A 6870-nucleotide genomic window follows, 5' to 3' on the forward strand; every position below is an offset into this window, starting at 1 on the left:
GTTTGAGCTGTGGTGGGAGCAGTTGGATCATCTTTGATTGTGACATTGTGAAGAGGACAGGATGGGGCTGGGACTAGAATGGGGAGAGAAGAGTGTGGGAAGCTAAAGCACCCTTTGCTTGTCATCTAGAGCCCTGCTGACAGGTCATCAGTTAGCTGAATGGCTATGACGGTCTTGTGGGAATGTCCCCTGCTGACCTGGGTGGAGAAACACAACAGACTTCACTCCCAGCTACTCTTCAGTTGAGTCTTCATAGGAAGCAGCTGGAGTCTTATGAGGAAGAAATAGAGATGGTGGTATATAGTTGGATTGGGTTACCCATGAGGCACTGAGACAGTGAGTACAGAAGCTCAAAACTGAATTTAGTCAGAATGACAATGGATAATACTGCAGACCCATTAGGATGGCTTAATTAAAAAACAAAGAAAATAAAGCATTGGCAAATGAGAAAAATGGAACCCCCTGTGCCCTGTTAGTGGGAATGTAAAATGGCACAGCTGCTGTGGAAAACAGAATGACAAGTCCTCAAAAATTTAAACATGGAATTGACATATGATTGTGTCATTTCATTTCTGGGTATACACAAAAAGAAGTGAAAGCAGGGATTTCTGAACATCTATACAACACCATGATGAACAATTACTAAAATGTGGAAACAATCTAAGTGTCCATCAACTGATGACTGGATAAGCAAAATGTGGTTAATATGCACACTGGAATATTAGTAAGTCTTGAAAAAGCAGGAAATTTGGACACAGGTTACAATATGAATGAATGTTGAAGACATTATGCTGGGTGAAATACATTGGTCACAAAGAACAAATATTGTATGATTCCAATTATATGAGGTACTTAAAATAGTCAAACTCATAGAAATGGGAAATAGAATGGTGTTTCTCGGGGATATCGGTGGAGGGAATTGAGAATTAGTGTTTAGTGTGTACAAAGTTTCTGTTTGGGAAAATGAAAATGTTTTGGATATGGATGGTGTCAATAGTGCATGTACTTAATGCCAAAGAACTAGGTACTCAAAAATGAATAAAATGTTAAATGTTATATATGTTTTATCACAACGAGGAAAACTAAAGCAATGTATAACAAGCCAAAAACACCTGAAATTAGTTTTTTTAATATAAAAAATGTTTTATAATATGAACACTGATTGATCAACTAGATTGTGGAGTGACCTCACAGGAAGTGAGGCAACATCCTACAACATGAGGAATCCAGTTTATTTACATGGATCTCAGGCTGTAGTTGTACTCCCCCTTCCAAGGCTTCATTAATGTACCAAAAGGGCCCTTCCACAAAACTTTGCTGAGCGATTACTAAATGTGAGCCATGGTTCCTGTTCTACAGGGTGAGAAGACAGATGTGCACAGTGCCTGCAAGGTGAGGTGACAGTTGTGATAACAGATTATGAGAGTGGAGAGAAGTAGGAGCAGGCAAGTCAGAAGGGTGGGAGGGATGAGGATGGGTGGTGAGGAGCCTGGAGAAGGCTACTGAGGTGAGGATCCTGGAGGTGGGCTTGCACGGACAGCAGTGCATGGGCGGAGGGAATATGAAAGCTATCACAGGAGGCATGAGTGGGAGAGCTTGGGCTCTCAGGGGAAGGGGCAACTTCTTGGGTATAGGCAAAACCGCAGGTCACATGGACAGAGATGAAGCTGAAGAGATCACCCAGTAGGCTGAGGCCAAACAGGTCACACCGATATGACTGAGGCACTTTGAACTTCATTATTTAGTAGGTTTTTTTTTTTTAAAATGCAAGGGACAATGATGTGAATCTATCTTAATTTTAGGCAGAGAACTTGGAGGAGGATGGGTAGAAGGAAGGCTGCCTATGTCATAAGCCTCTGAGTGAGCTTTTAAGACTAAGCATCCTTTGTATTTGAATGCATTTGTCAACTTTGAGAGAGAACAAGAAGGGGAATCTCCTCAGTAATTGTGATGAGACATAAATGCTGCTATTTTGAAGAACCACGAATTGGGGGAGGGAGTAAGAGGGCACAAGATGACAGACCAATCACTGACCATGTTGTCATCCAAGAAATGGCTCTTGACTTTCTCCCATGTGAAGTCACTCTCTGAGCTCATTTGACTTTGAAATTTTCACTCACTCATAAATGGTGAACCAGACCCCCCAAGAAGGGCTGAGGCCAGGGTGAGTAAGCATCTCGCCCAGGAAGATACCCAGGTGCCCAGCTGGCCCTCCCAATGCCGTGGTGAGGCTCCCAGGCCTCTTGGGGTTTGTAATGTGTGAGCAACAGACCACAGCCCAAAGCAGACCTCTCCTAAACTGTCTGTTTACATCCATGCTATTTAATATGGACACTGAACAGATGTACAGATCAATTAATAGACATTTAAAAGCATTTACTCAGTCCCCACAACAGTTTATGGAAAGTGCATTTAGAAAGCAATCGAGGTTATTGCTATTCTAAAGTGCTTGGGGATCCCAGATGAAAGGCCCTTGTAACTGGAAAGTATTTATAACGCCAGAAGAAGCCCTCCACGCCCATGTTATATAATACCAACACCATCTCCTGGCATGCCTGACCTGTCAGCCATGCAGCATGTCTGTTCAATTACACTGTAAATTCTGTAGGGTGGAGACCTTGTTTTTATGGTTTGTAAAGCATCATGAATAACCATGGCACTCCATAAATAAGTAGAAACCACATGAAACAAAGAAAAGATGCAGTTCAGTGGCTGCGTGGCCACTGTGTCCAGGAATCTGTCCTCTTGCTCTGAAATGCTTGAGGTAAATGGATGCCAGCCTGGGGAAGTGGCCTGTGGAAAAGCATTGGGACCCTCAGTCCTCCTTGATGAGTAGTGTGATAGTGTTGCCTAGAAATTGTATTCATCTTCAAGAAGAGCTGTTCTGTGCCCAAAGAGGAAAGACCGGTGCACAGAGAGGTTAACTGATCTTCACAAAGCCACAGAGCAAACCAGAGGTGAAATGGGACCTTGTCCAAATTGGGTCCTAATCCTAGTCTGTGTCCTTCCCATTTCTCCCCTGGCGCACTAGCAATGATTCCTCAGAAGCCATGTCACAGCTACTATCTGGCAGCCTGAAGCTGCCATGACTGTGCCCTCTTCAGCCATGAAGCTGGTGAATGGACATGGCATCTTTGTTTTTCACTGCTGTGATGACCTCTAAACACTCATTTCTGCTCAACTTTGTTTCTCCTCACTTTAACTGGCAAATCTCGTTGCAAGGCAGTCTAGGGTATCACACCTTCAGTTTTCCAACCTCTCGTATTGGAGGAAAGGTGGAGTGAAGATTGAGGGAGCCATCCAGATTTTCTACCATAAGCATTAAAAACAAGTTGTATAAGAACGTGAAAACAGGGCTTGTTAAAAATAGGGGTGGCATGTATGACAATCAGCATTGCCTTGTACTGTTAAGGCTTTTTCCTTTGGCTTGTGTTTTATACTCCCAGTAGGACTGTAAGCCTTTGGAAGGTAGAACCACAACCTACATATAATTCTGAGTACTCCCTGTAGGCTCCTTTGTGTACAGTAACAGCTGTATAAATATTCACTGCTTGCCTTTTACTATGCCCAGATAAATGTGTAATTATCTTTGAGTCAGTATGAAAGATCTATGAAAAAAGAGAATTAGGTCAAAGCCTCTTTTAGTAGCTAGTAGTTTGCCTATCGGACAAAGGTTAGAGTCATAGAGCAGAGATTCTAACTAACGAAACTTGGCATTCACGAGCTGAAAGGGTACGAAGATGTGGAAGATGCAACACAGATGTGCTGAGGATAAGTTCTTTGATTTGTTCAGAGACTAGGGTTAATTTCCCCTGTGATCCAGGTCAGGTTTGAAAGAAGGAAATGCAAAAAGCAGTAAGGAATACTCTAGAATCATAGTAAGAGAGAGTGTCAGTGATAATTCTCTACTTGCTTTCTCTCCTACACATAAATTATGACCATAGGTCCTGCCTAGTTCAGGGGACAGAGGACTGGAGATCTGTTTATTTTAGATCTTTCTGAAGGGCTTGCGTTGGGAGTCTAAACTAGTTATGCTATTGTTCAGGATTTCATTTTATTAGTATAGTACTCACAGTAATTGCATGCTTTTAGACTTACAGTGGGGAGATAGTAAGGTTAGGAGAAGAAGTAAAAATCACACATTTGTGGTTCTTTTGTAATATGAGAAAATCAATCACTATCCTGGTTAACAACTTGATCACTGGGGAAAAAGTAGCAAAACTTCATAGGAACCAATATATATGGAGAATGACGAGAGCACTGATGATTTTAAGGGGAAAAGCTCTGAGCAGATGCCATCATCCAAATCACGTGGATTCTGAACTTTTGAACATAAGAGTAAGGAGATACAATGTTTTAATCTATGTCATTAATTAGCATGGTTGCGTATAACTTTTTCTTTTGACTTTTGTTAAATATTGTTACAATGATGTTTACTTAATTAAAACATAAGATAATGTATGGCACAGTAATACTAACACATAGTACAAGCTCAATAAATAGAAAATATTGTTTAATAAATAACCCCATTCTGTAATTCATAGTACACATGAATTCTCTCCCCATTATTAATTAGCACATGGTAGTGCAGTTTTGCTGTACAAAGCAATGCTCTGAAAGCCATCTCCTCAGGCTGGGGAATCTCAAATAGAGCAGATAGCAAATTGCTGGGCTGTACAAGCAGACATTTTTCTGTCACTTGGTTTTCAACTGTTTAAATTCCATGATGAGATAACTTTTATACTTTCTAACTACAGAGGGTAAAATTGTGAACATCTGCTAATCATCTGAGAGAAATGTTGATTTGATGTATAGAATATATCTTTTCAAGGATACATCTCTTGTATAACCCAAGATACATACACATTCTTTTCCCAGTATGTGTCCACGTTACTGAGGTTTTGACGCACAAATTGATGTCCCTTCTTCATTTCCAGGAGGGGAGCAGCCAGGGAGCTGGAACTGACAGTCTGAGGAAGAGGAAGTGGCTTCAGGCAGGCTGAGTTCTGGGAAGGCTGCCTCTGAAGGCCCTTGGGTTGCTAGTGTTCACCTTGTGGACCAAGGAGCCCCAAGTTCATAGGCAACCTCACTGCCTAGAAACTGAATGTTTTACAGTTTCCTTTGGGGGGGCCATCTGAGTCTCCTTGAGACCTGAGATAATCTATAGGGATTAAATTAACCAGACTGCAGAAATGGGACCCAGAGTGGATACCTGGCTTTGGGGTTGGGGCAAGTGAAGGAAAGAGGGAGAAGTAAGGCAAGATGGCGGCAGTGTTCCTTGGAATGGAGGGCAGGAGGCCCAGCTGCAGTGTTTTGCCCATTTCCCTGTTTTCCTAGAGACTCAGCTTGTGCCTGAGTTCCTGCAGGCAACAATCTTAAAGTGGGGCAGAGGCTGCCAACCTGTGGCTGGCCCCAAAAGGTTCTGAAGTACCTATTTAAGGAGGAGGATAAACATCTCTTTCTGCCCTCACAGAAAGCAGAGTCCTTTCTCCAGAGGCCAACAGACCAGCTAAAACTCTTCTGCAAGTTGAAATGCATTGCTAGTGTTTTAGCGAGTGTGACCAGACATGAATGGTGCCTGCTGCAGAACCTCATGCCTCTCGCCAGCCCTCTCATGCCAGCCCACTGCAAAGCAGGCCTCAGGGAGAGCCGCTAGTCAAGCAGGGAGAGACCTTTGAAATGGTACATTCCAAAATACCAATTTACTAATAGCAGGGGTAGCTTTTCAGATTTTCCAAAAATCCTTCTCCAGACTCACTGCCTAGATTTGGTTAGGTACACAAGGGGTTAACAGGCCTGTGGCCTCGGCTGCCAAATAAGCTTAATGCTCAGTCCACACTCCTGGCTTGTATTCTGGCGCTGTTGGAGTGGCCTGTTCATGGCATCTGGTTCCCTGGCAACAGCTTTCATTGGCTCAATCAAAGCCCTTTCTTCTTAAGAAAGCTCCTACAGAGACGCCCACCACCACCACTAATCACCATCTTAACTCAGGGTTTAGGATGCAGCTGGTATGAAAAACAGCATTTGTGGATGTGAGAAGAGAAAGCCACATTGGGCTGAATACACCTGCTTTGCAGGACCCTGCACTGGTTTTCTGCAGGGCCAGTTGGAAATTACCTGCTTTTCCACTGGGACAGAGAGAAAGCCTGAGCCCAGAAAGTTTCCCAGGGCTGGAGCTCTTTGTTCGGCAGAAATCCACGAGCCTCTGTGATTCATGACTAGCTGTTTCCTGGGCTGATCTATGATAAAACTGCAGGCTCTGTGCTTTGACAAGGGGCGTTGCTGAGCTGAGGGAGTTCAGACAACGAAATCCATATTGTGGAAGGCTTGTCCCCAGTAGGCCACAAGCTGGGGAAAGATCTCTGCCTCCACTAGACCCCTGGTAGTCTGGCGGCTGCTCCCTCGACCCCAGGACGTGTCCAGGGGCTTCAGATTTGCTAAGAATAGCAGGAAAAAGTTGCTCTTCATGCAGCATTTTAGGAAACAAAAGTTGATGGGATTCTTTGACTCGCAAAGGTGGACTTTATTAGGGGAAGTCTTATGTCCTGCTGAGAACTACTTTGAGTTTTCTTATTTTGTCTAGAGACTAAATAAAGTGAAAAGTGGAAAGTAGAGATGAGGAAGCAGATGAGCTGTTCTCGCTTTTGGTTCACCTGGAGCAGTCCATTTCATCATTTTTTGAATCACATTTTATTCATAGACTTAGATTCACTGATCCCTGAATACACTTTATTAGGAGTGAAAAACATTCAACATCCACAGAATATTTAGAAGAGATGATGACATTAGGCCTGGCCACCCAGCTAGTATTTGTGTTGCCCCAACCTTCGGGCTTCTGAAGAGAAAATAGTCATTCTGGTCATGGTGGCA

Source organism: Condylura cristata, unplaced genomic scaffold (assembly GCF_000260355.1).
Source record: "Condylura cristata isolate star-nosed mole 26May11 unplaced genomic scaffold, ConCri1.0 scaffold00002, whole genome shotgun sequence".
In the NCBI taxonomy this organism is placed as follows: Eukaryota; Metazoa; Chordata; class Mammalia; order Eulipotyphla; family Talpidae; genus Condylura; species Condylura cristata.